General features: G+C 43.2%; 1 long non-coding RNA gene across 1 annotated transcript in view; it reads right to left on the reverse strand.

The window, feature by feature from the left end:
* LOC141579355 (uncharacterized) overlaps nucleotides 1-12,097 on the reverse strand; it is a 36,170-nt gene that overhangs the window by 19,687 nt on the left and 4,386 nt on the right. The window lies entirely within an intron of this gene.

Below are 12,097 nucleotides of genomic sequence, written 5' to 3' on the forward strand. Positions count from 1 at the left end.
CCGCGCCCCCGCCCTCCCGCTGGGCGGCTCACTCGGCCGCCGCGGGTCCGGGTGCCGCGAAGAGGCATCTACGCCAACGGCCTCCGGCCTACGCTGCCCCGAAGTGTTTAAGACATCTAAAAACCTCAATGAAAGTTATCACTGAAGTTCATAGAAACGCAAATGATAGCAGTAGCACTCCTACTATTAATTATCTATTGGACAAATATTTCTTGAACATCTACTATGTGCCAGGCACTAGTCTAGGCACTACGAAAACACTGGTAAACAACACAGGCAGCAACCCTGCCTTTACGGGACACCCCCCCACCCCAAACTCTGCCCGGTAAACTGCCTCTCCTGCCTCCCACTCCCCTCCCATCGCTGAGAGACTCGCCGTTTACACGTGTCGAAGTCGTGCCTTGTTTTTCGCTGAACAGCGTAAATAGCTAACCCAAGCCATGTCAACGAGACAAAACAAAAAGATGGTAAAAATTAAAAGTAGGAACAAAGGAAATAAAGAGAAAGAAAACAAATGTTAAAAAAGGAAAAAGAAATTAGGGGTATAAAATGGAACCAGAAATAAAACTTAAAAAGGCAAAATATAACACCTACGCCCTTCCTAAGGGTGGGCTACGAGTTTGGCTCAACAGCGAACCCCAAAAGTAGAGTGCGGTCAGTCCCAGAGTTCACAGTGTCCGTGCGACAAAGCAGAGACAGGCTGCTCAGGGCAGGACAACCATTCTCGGAGCCAAGACCAGACAGAAGGTTCCCCCAAGGACACCCCTAGAGAGATGACTGTGCTGCACGTCCTTACCGTTGCCTTAGAAGTGAGTTTCTTGGAATGGCTTCTAATAACGGTCCTCGACCCAGGGGATGCCGTCACACCAAAGGACCTCAGCAGCTGTGGGGGAGACGGGAGGCAGCGCGCGCCCTGCTCTGTCCTGCCGGAGCCTCATCTGTGCAGGAGCGCCCCGTCTCGGTGTGACTGACGTTTGGAGCCAGATCATCCTTTGTTACGGGGGCTGTTCTTGCCTTGCAGGACAGTCAGCAGTATCCAGACGTCCCTCGGGGGACAAGATCACCCCCAGTTGAGAACCACTGATCGAAGGGTAGAAATCATTCCTTTTATTTCCTTTTTAATATGGAGCGGCAAAGAGGAACTTGGTTGCATTTTTATTATTTTTTACAGCTTTATGAGTATAATCTGTGTACCCTAAAATCCCCTCATTTTTTAGGGTTTTTTGGGGGGGTTAGTAATTAGGTTTATTTATTTATTTTAAGAGGAGGTACTGGGGACTGAACCCAGAACCTCATGCATGCTGAGCACACACTACCACTGAGCTACACCCTTCCCTTACAATCCTCTCAGGTAAATTACGCAGTTCAGTGGGTTTTAGAATACTCACAGGACTGTGTAACTGTCACCACTATCTAATTTTAGAACAATTTTATCACTTCAAAAAGTAACTCCTTACCCCTTAGCAGTCACTTCCCATTCGTCCCTCCCCCTAGTGTCTCCTCCATGGATTTGCCTCTCCTGGACATTTCATATGAATACAGTCATGCAATATGTGGTCTTCTGGGCCTGACTTCTTCCACGTAGCCTGACATTTTCCAGGTTCATCCACATTGTAGTTGTGTCAGTATTTATATCCTTTTTATTGGCACATAATGCTCCACTGTATGGATGTATCCTATTTTATTTATCCATTCATCAGTTTTAGGGGGTTTGGGTTGTTTACTTTGGGACTACTGTGAATAACCCTGCCATAAATGTTCATGCACAAATTTTTGAGTGGAGATGTGTTTTCAGTTCTCTTGGGCATATATCTGGGAATGGAATTGTTGGTGTGGTAGATTAATATTTTGACCAATTGCCAGTTTTCCAAAATAGCTGCACCAATGAATGATAGCTCTAATTTCTCCACATCCAACTCAGTATTGTCTTCTTTTTATTTCAGTCATCCCAGTGGGTGTGAAGTGGTATCTCGTGGTTTTGATTTTCATTTCCCTAGTGAGTAACGATGTTTCGTGTGTTATTAACCATTTGTTTATCTTCTTTGAAAAAATGTCTATAAGTCTTTTCCCATTTTTTTTCAATTGGGTTATTTGGCTTTTTATTGTTCAGTTACTTATTACATTTGTTTTTAATTGCTTTTTTAATTGCTATTCTTGTTCTTAATGGTTTTTTATTGGGGGGGATTAGGTTTATTTATTTTTTAATGGCGGTACTGGGGATTGAACCCAGGACGTCGTGCATGCTAAGCACACGCTCTGTCACTGAGCTATACCCTCCCCACTATTGTTCAGTTATGACTTCTTTATAAATCTGGGATACAAGTCTCTTATCAGATAATGGCTTGCAAATATTTCCTCCTATTATATAGGTTGTCTTTTCACTTCATTGATGGTGCCCCTAGAAGTACAAAAGGTTTTCATTTTGATGAAGTTCAATGTACAGATGTTTACATCTATAAATTCCCTTCTTTGGTGCATTGGTTATTTAGGAACATATTGTTTAATTTCCACATATTTGTAAATTTCCCAAATTTCCTTCTGTTATAGATTTATTTAATTCCATTGTGGTCAGAGAAGACACTTTGTATAATTTCAATCCTTTTAAATTGATTGAACCTTATTTCTGGCTTACTATGTGGTCTGTTCTGGAGGCTGTTTCATGTGCACTTGAGAAGAATGTGTTCTGCTGCTGGGGGACGCGGTCTGCAGGCGTCTGTTAGGTCTTGTTGGTTTACAGTGTTGCTCTGGCCTCTCTCCTGTTTTCTTGTTCAACTTCCAGTAATGAGAGCAGAGTGTCAGAGCCTCCAGCTGTCACTGCTGATCGGCTGTTTCTCCCTTCAGTTCTGTCTGGATTTGTCTCCTGTGTTTTGAGGCTCTCTTGTTGGGTGGCTGTACTAACATCAGACAAAAGGGTTTAAGACGCAAGTTAATACTAGAGATAAAGAAGGCTCTTATAATGATGAGAGATTCAATGTATCATGAAGGAAATCATAGACATTAAGTGGAAATAAATGAAATAGAGAATGAAAAAAACCATTGAGAAGATCAAGACAAAAAGTTGTCTTTGAAAAGGTCCACAAAATCAACAGACTTTTAGCTAGATTGAACACGATAGAATCAAAGTATTTAAATGAGGAATGAAAGATGGGACATCACCACCCAACTTACAGGGGGGAAAAAGGATTGTAAGGGAGTGCTCTCTGTCTAGAAAGTCCACGTTTGGCCTTCCAGGGGAACATCCTTTGATCGCTATTTTTTCCCCTGTATATGGGCCGGTTTTTTTGCATGTCTCACAATATTTTGTTAAACTCGACATTTTAAATAATATATACAGCAGCCCTGGAACTCAGATTGTCATCCCCTCAAGGATTAGTGTTGCCGTGTGTTGCTGCTGCTGCTGCTGTTCATTTGTTTGTGACTTTCCAGAAGTAATTCTATAAAGTCTGTATTCTGTGCCATGTGAGGCCACTTGGTAGCTTAGGAGTCAGCTAATAATTGAAGAGCGATTTCCTTACATGCCTCTGACCATTACGTGTCCCAGCCCTTCCGAGGGGCTGTTCCGTGGGCTGGAGCAGCTTCCAGCTCTGCCTTAACTCTCCCTTCTGCTCACGCGCAGCCTCAGTTCCCCCAGAAGTGAGGGGTGTGCATCCCTGAGCACGAATGTCGCTGACTGTTTGACCAGTGCCCTGAGGATAGGGCTCTCCTCACTGACCAAACGAGGACAAGCCGTGTGAGTGGGGCTTTTCCGGGGATCTCCCAGAAAGGTCAACCCGTGACAGCTCTCTGGGGGTCAGCTCTCTGGGGCCGCCTCAGGAGCCAAGCAGGACTGGCGCTGCTTGGGTGAGGAGTGAGGTCACAAGTTTTTGTGATATGAATACGTTTTTCCATTGTTTTTAGTGCCTTTCTTGTAAAAGGAAATGCAAATTTGACAGTGGTTCAGAACATACAGAACCAGAAATTAACTTTCTACAATTGTCACAACTGATTGCACTTTCTGTCTACAACCTGCGTGTGGCAGGCAAGGCCACCCCGAGGGTGACAGAGGACTAGTCTTCTCTCACTTTTCAGACCGTGGGTATATTAGGAAATGAAGAAATGCCAGAACAGAGTTACTAAAATGTTGTTGTATTTTAGGTATTTTTTTAACCAACCCAAACTTTGAATATAGCCAGTGAAAACAAAGACACGGCGACCTTGTTTAGCTGTAACAGCAGTCTACAACTGAGCCCGTCACGAATGCAAAGCCCAGGTCAAAAAGCTCTCCCAGTTGCCGGAGTAACACGACCCTTCTTTTCTGTCCTGCTGGGGATTTCTTTGCTCCCATGGGAGGAAAGGAACAAGAATTCGGATAAATCAACCTCAAGGTCTCTCTTGCCAGGAGAGCACCTGCAGCTCAGTAGATCAGAGTGGTGGCTCCTCCCAGCAGACCCACGGAGGTGGGGACAAGTGCGTCCTCCCCACCCACGGCCGTATCTCAGCCCCTGCCAGCATCCTCCTGCCCTCCCCCAGGCCTCCCCAGGGGAAGAAGTCACTCCCGGTGCCACAGTGGAGATCTGCACCATTCCTTCCTGTCTGGCCAGGGAACTATGACAGAGCAGTCAAGAATAAAAGGACTAGACGTGCTGCTTTATCTAAATAACTCATTTCCCTACATCACACGAGCAAAGGAGCCCTTGTAGACCTAGATCTTAAGATAGAAAGGGTTTCTTGTGGAGCCTTCTTTATTAACCCATGTTCAAGCTTCAGATTTTAGCCAAAAGCTAATAGAAGTTTTCCTCTGTCCAGAATTTATCAGAACCAAAGTGGAGAGGAGCTCTCTGATTTCATAAACGGAGTAGATGCTGTGTGCTGTAGCCAGCTTCCCCACAAGTTATCTAAAAAGCCAGTACGTCTCACCATAGCAGGGATTAATTTTTCTCCCAAGTCCATAAATTCTGATTTCATATTGAGAAAACATATACTGCAATGGAAAAAAGACAGTCTCTTCAGCAAGTGGCGTAGGGAAAGCTGGACGGTCGCATGTAAATCACTGAAGTTGGAACACTCCCTCACACCATATACAAAAATAAACTCAAAATGGACTGAAGACTTAAATCTGACATGACACCATAAAACTCCTAAAAGAGAACGTAGGCAAAACATTCTGAGACAGTAAATCATAGCAGTATTTTCTTAGATCAAACAAATGGATTTAATCAAACTTAAAAGCTTTTGCACAGCAAAGGAAACCATCCACAAAATGAAAAGTCAACCTATGGAATGGGAGAAAATATTTGCAAACGATGCGACCCAGGGGGAGAAGGTGTAGCTCAAGTGGTAGAGCACATGCTTAACACACATGAGGTCCTGGGTTCAATCCCCAGTACCTCCTCTAAGAATAAATAAATAAATAAACCTAAATACGTCCCCCAACGACAACAACAACAACAAAAACCCAAACAGATGTGACCCACAAAGGCTTAAATATACAAACAGTTCATACAATTCAATTTCAAAAGAACAACCCAATGAAAACACAAGCAGAAGACCTAAATAGACGTTTCTCCAAAGAAGATATATACATGGCCAACAGGAACATAAAAAGATGCTTAACATCAATAATTACTAGAGAAATGCAAACCAAAACTGTAATGAATTATCACCCCTCACACCTGTCAGAATGGCCATCGTTAAAAATTTTACAAATAATAAATGCTAGAGAGGGTGTGGAGATTCCTACACTGTTAATGGGAATGTAAATTGGTGCAGCCACTATGGAAAACAGCATGGAGCTTTCTTTAAAAAAATAAAAATAGAGCTACCATGTGATCTAGCAATCCCATTCCTGGGCATGAATCTGGAAAGGACAAAAACTCTAATTCAAAAAGATGCAAGCACCCCAATGTTCATTATATAATTAATGGAACACTACTCAGCCATAAAAAATGAAATATTGCCCTTTGCAGCAACATTGATAGACCTAGAGATTATCATACTAAGTGAAATAAGTCAAACAGAGAAAGACAAATATTATATATCACTTACATGTGGCTTCCAAAAAATTATACAAACAAATATATATACAAAACAGAAAGAGACTCACAGACACAGAAAGCAAACATCGTTACCAAAGGCAAAAGGGAGAGGGGGAGGGATAAATTAATAGTATGGGATTAACAGATCAAATTATGCATAAAATAGTTAAGCAACAAAGACTTACTGTACAGCCCAGGGAACTATATTCAATATCTTAGAATAACATATGATAGAAAATAATCTGAAAAAATGTACATATATACATAAAATACATATAACTGAATCACTTTCCTGTACACATAAAACACAGTATTATTTGTAAATCAATTATACTATAATAAAATTTTTTAAAGATTATATTTTAATAAAAAGTAAAGTTTTTTCCTAAAAAAATACATATTGTCCCTAATATTAAGATTTTGATGCTATTCCTTGAAAAATGATAACCCTAACATAACTGTCCTAAGGAACACGTGCCTTCTTCCCAAGCCCACATTCACTCTGCTGGGCTCCTCAGCCCCTCCCAGGTCAGGTGCCACCTTCAAATTTCAATCCACAACACTCCTCCCGGACAGAAGGGAAAAAGAGATCTCAGTACATTTTAACACATGTCATAGCTGGCATTTTAACTCATATCCAGTGGCTTCCATTACTTTTGCTGTGAAATACCAAACACCGCATCTGAACATAAGAGGGTGCATGCAGAGGTCACACAACAAACCTACGGATCAGGAAGGGCACGTTGGGTCACTGGAGGACACGTGCTCTTCTTTCCCTCCCCTCCCCGCTCCTTGCAAGTGTCCTTGGGACCGGAGGAGGCCTAAGGTGAAAGCCGGCCAGCTGCGGCGCAGAGCAGGCGTTTCAGAGCAGCTGCGCCTTCAGACGGTGAAAAGGCTGCCTCGGATCACCAGGAACGATGTTTACGCCAGACATTCTGACCTTTACCCCAGCCCCGAGCCTCGCCCCATTCCTGAAGCTGAGGGCCCGACCCCAGCCCCTGCCCCAGTCCCAGGAACTGTCTCATCTGATCCTCCAGCCTTGACCCACGCTCACTGACCAGGCCTCTGCCTGTCTCGCCTACCAGTTCCATCCAGGTCCACCTCCTGCTGCACTGCCCCTGCCTGATCCTGCTGGACTCCGTTTGGGCTGATACAGCCAAAGCCAGTCCCAGGCTCCCGGCAGCTCCTGCTTGACCCTGCCTGTGAGGGGCTGCGTCTGCAGACCTGCCTACCTGGGCACAGCTGCTAGATTGAGTCCTTTGCCACCACCCACCCCTTGAAGTCAGGCCCTGGAACCTCCAGCCAGCCCCACAGAGCACTGCCTCCCAGAGGAACGAGAGGGACCAAGGACCCTGAGCTCACAACTCCATCTAGTGGAGCTCCAGCCAACAAAATGGTTTCTCCAGAGAGAGCATCTCAGACATGGCTGCACATATGAATGACCTGGGGTCTTGCTCAAAATGCAGATTCAGATTCAGCAGCTCTGGGGTGGGACCCAAGACCTTGCATTTCTAACAAATGCCCAGGCGAAGCCAACATCACTGGTCCAGGGAACACACTTTGAGGAGAAAGATTCCAGAATACTAATTACTACAGTTTTGCAAAATTGAAAGAAAAAAAAAACCCACTTCATAGTAATAAGAGCCCTAATCTCCACCAAGGGGAGGGAGTCATTCCCTCACAGAACGCTCCCGCCCACAGAGTCTGGAGCCTGTCCCTGCATACTTGGCGCTAATCACATGCAATTCTGCTTTGCATTTCACTTAATAGTTTCCTACAGGTGTGTTTCGTTTACTGCTCAGGCACCTGGTTCCTTTACGGCATTCATCCATTCTGCAGACATTATTGATTATTCCTGTCTTGGGGCTAGAGGAAGATATAAGACATGGTCCCTGTGCTCAACGGGCCATTAAGGGAGACAGATACGTAAACAGGTTATTTCCGCACAATGTAGTGTGAATATAGTGCCTGTATATAGTGTGAGGGAGAAGAGGCCTAGAGCCCATCAGGTCAGGGAGTCATCAGGAAAGCCTCTCTGGGCACCGAAGAGCCTGAGCTGAATCTAACAAAGGCCAGGAGTGAGCCAAGTGAGGTGCAGGGGCCCTGCCTGGCACAGGCTCCGGCGTGAAACAGCCGGGGAGGACGGAGCCGTGCACGCTGCGGGCTGGCGGACCGCAGTCAGCAAGGGGGGAAGCCTCGGAGGAGAGGCTGAGGTTTCCACCGGGAGCCAGTCACACAGGGCCTTGTCGGCCACACTAAGGAGCTTGGGCTTCATCCTGTGGACAACGAGGAAACAACTCCGATTTTTAAATAAAGGTGTGGCATGATCATGTTTGGGTTTTAGGTAAAGCATGTTTGGGGACTGTGTGGAGAATGGACTTAAAGGTGCCAAAACTAGAAACAAAGGGACCCATTAGGAAGCTTTTTTCAGAGTCCAGAAACCAGATGACCTGGGCCTGAACTAAAGCACTAGTGGCTGGGCTGAGAAAGATGAGACGGGGGAGGATATAGCCTAATGGCAGAGCGGGTGCTTAGCATGCACGAGGCCTGGGTTCAATCCCCAGTACCTCCACCAAAAAAAAGAAAAGATCTATTTAGAAGGCATTTGGAAATGCATGGCAAGATCTAGTGCTTTATTGCATGGCAGTGGGGGGAAAGCACAGGGCAAAGGGCTCCCAGTGCTTGGCTTGGGGTATTTTCTGTTTCCACCCAAGTCAGAGAGGACAAGAAGGCTTGCTTGTTCAGAGTTCAGGACCAAACCCAACCTCTAAGCTAATGAGTCTCAAATCTCCAGCCTAAAATGTTCTTCGAAGTTCCAAATTCCTATATTTAACTGTTCACTGGACAGATCACCTCCAGCATGCCAAAACCAAATTCACCATCTTTCAAAAAAAAAATCTCTTATTCTGATAAATTGAATCCAGTGACCCAAGTTAGAAGCCTTAAAGTAATCTGCTAAGAATTATAAACGCTTGGTGGTTGCCGAAGGCTACTGGGGAGTTAATGTTTAATAGGTACAGACTCTCAGGTGGGAAGAGCACAAAGTTCTGGAGGTGGATGACGGTGATGGTTGCACAATGGGAATGAACTCAATGCCACTGAACTATACACTTTAAAATGGTTTTAATGGTTACTTTTGTGTTATGCATATTTTAACAAAAATTTTTTAATGAAAAAAGTAATTATCAGTGCTACCTTCTTAACACCTCTGAGATAAATCTCTTCCTGTCTGTCCCCACCACCATTGTTCCATAGGTGTTCCATCCCGTCATCAGAGTATGACAAATTATCACTCAACTGGTGTCCCAGCCTCCAGTCTTTTTTCCTTAAATCAGTTGTCAGATGTTTCCAACAAGCCAATCAGACCATATGACTGGTTCCCATCGCCTGTAGGAAAAGATCCAAATCCATTGGGTCGGCATATCAGGCCCTCAACGATATGGACTTTTTATTCATCCATCCAATAAAGCTATGTTGACTGGTCCCTGAGACAGAAACTGGAAATGGCCCCAAGGACACAGCAACGAGGAGGAAAATGTGCTCCCTGGCATCGTGGAGCGAACTCACTAGCAAAAACAGCAGATTTTGAAACATAGACAAAATTGTTAAATGCAAAGAAAACAAAATTTAGAGGGTTGAGTAGATGAGAAAGACCTTTAAAGGGAGGGGTGGTGGGGAGTCTGAGAGGGAACGCCAGGGGAATGGTGTGGAAAGAAGAAGACTGTGTTGTTGGGGTAGCCTAGATGGGACTTCCAAGGGGGAAGTATTAGCCAGCATTTCTGAAGCTGTTAAGGGGTCAAATAAGACAAGAACAGGGAACAGCCACTAGATCTGGCGATGTGGAGATCACTGACAGTCTTGATGAGAACAGTTTTTATTAGAGCAATGGATTGCGGGGAGAGGAAAAGTACATGGGAGGCGAGGAAACTGAGATAACATGAGTAGAGACTGCAAGTATGACTCCGACGTCAACCTACAAAATGAGCTGGTAGCCAAAGGGAGATGTGGAGTCAAGAGAGAGTTGAAGGTTTTTTTAAGTGAGTTAATTTCAATTTGGTGGGGGTGGGGAGGTAATTAGGTTTGTTTGTTTGTTTGTTTTTAATGGAGGTACTGGGGACTGAACCCAGGACCTGGTGCACGCTAAGCATGTGCTCTACCACTGAGCTGTACCCTCCCCCCGAGAGTTGAGTTTTTGTTAACCTGACATATGTGAGAGCATATTAGTATGCTGAAAGATCCATGAAGAGGTAGAGATTGATGACTTAGGAGAGAGAGAAGATAAAACTAAGATTAGAATTCATAGCAGCACTGTTCATAATACCCAAAAAGTGGTAGCAACCCAAGTGAACATAAACTGACCACTGCATAAACGAAATACAGATCACCAGCTGCATACAGCCCTGAGCTGGATCCCACAAACCCCCGCTGCTGTCCTGTCGTCAACACTGTCATGTGTTCTCCATCTGCCAAAGAGGGCAGAGCTGGAATTGCTGAAAAACTGCAGCCTTTGGGTCAGGCTGATAGAGCCTTGACTCACCCAACTTCACTGCTGCTACAGAACCGCCACTACCAGCAACTGCCACACTGTCCAGCTGGAAGCAGGAAGGTGCCCTGTGCTTCCCACAGTCTGATCTCCCTCAAATGCTTACCATTGGCAGAACTCACAAGGATGAAAGCCAAGTAAATGTAGTTTGCAGACTCCTAGTCCCAGCAATATAGTGCAAAGTATAAAAAGGCGGGTGAAAGGCTAAGAGAAAATAGTTATAATCTGGGGAAAGCACTGACGTATTCCCATTAATCTCAAGAGCAAGAAAAAGAATTTAGTATCCATACTACTATTTAACATTATTCTGAAGGTATTAGTTAAAGCAAGTAAGCAAAAGAAAGAAAGAAAGAAAAGATATAAAAATTAGAAAGGAAGAAGTGAAATTATCTTTATTTGCACAGATTATTTTATGCCCAGAAAATCCAAAGAATTAAATAGAAACGATTATTGTAAACAATGAGAGAATTCAGTAAGATGACTTGGTACAAAATTGATATACAAAAATCAAAAAGGATGTTACACATATGCAAATAGCAACCAATTAGAGGATACAGACTCCCTCTTATATTAACCAAAAAAGTAAAATAACTAAAAATCAACAAAGACATGTTCAATGTCTTTGAAATGCTGCTGAGGGGACAAAAGATGTGAATACTTGGAGAGACATAATATACACTTGCATAAAAAGATGTCACAAATGAAAAAGAAAAGCTATGTCAGTTCTCTCTAAACTATATTTAATACAATCCTAATAAAATGCTCACAACAAGCATCATACTCAATGGTAAAAGAAAGAAACCTTCTCCTTGAAGATAAGGAACAAGAAGAGGAAGCCTGCTTTAAAAACATCCACATTGGAAAAGAAGAAGTAAAATTATCTGTTTGCAGATGATCTGATCTTACATGTAGAAAACCCTAAAGATTCCTCCAGGAAAAAACTGTTAAAACTAATAAATAAATTCAGCAAAGTGGCAGTGACAAAAGTCAGTTGCATTTCTATACACAAACAATGAGCAATCTGAAAACAATTCCATTTACAACAGTATCAAAAAGAATAAAATACTTAAGAATTAATTTAACCAGGGAGTTAAAGACTTGTACAATGAAACTACAAAACTTTGTCAAAAGAAATTAGATATAAATAAATGGAAATACATCCCAAATTCATGGATTAGAAGACTTACATAGTTCAAATGTCAGTAACACAACCTAAAGTGATCTGTAGATTCAATGCAAAATCCCAATGATATTTTTTGCAGAAATAGAAAAACTCACCTAAAATTCATATGGGATCTCAAGGGACCCCAAATAGCAAAAACAATCTTGAAAAAAAAAAAACTGAAAATGGAACACTCTCACTTCCTGATTTCAAAATCTACCGTAAAGCTACAGTAATCAAAACTCCATGGGGGTGGGAGGGAGGGAGGATAAATTAGGAGTTTGGGGTTTACATATACACCCTACTGTATATCAAATAGATAAACAGCAAGGACCTAGTGTATAGCACAGAGAACTATATTCATTACCTTGTGATAAC

The sequence above is a fragment of the Camelus bactrianus genome, chromosome 12, assembly GCF_048773025.1.
Source record: "Camelus bactrianus isolate YW-2024 breed Bactrian camel chromosome 12, ASM4877302v1, whole genome shotgun sequence".
Taxonomy (NCBI): domain Eukaryota; kingdom Metazoa; phylum Chordata; class Mammalia; order Artiodactyla; family Camelidae; genus Camelus; species Camelus bactrianus.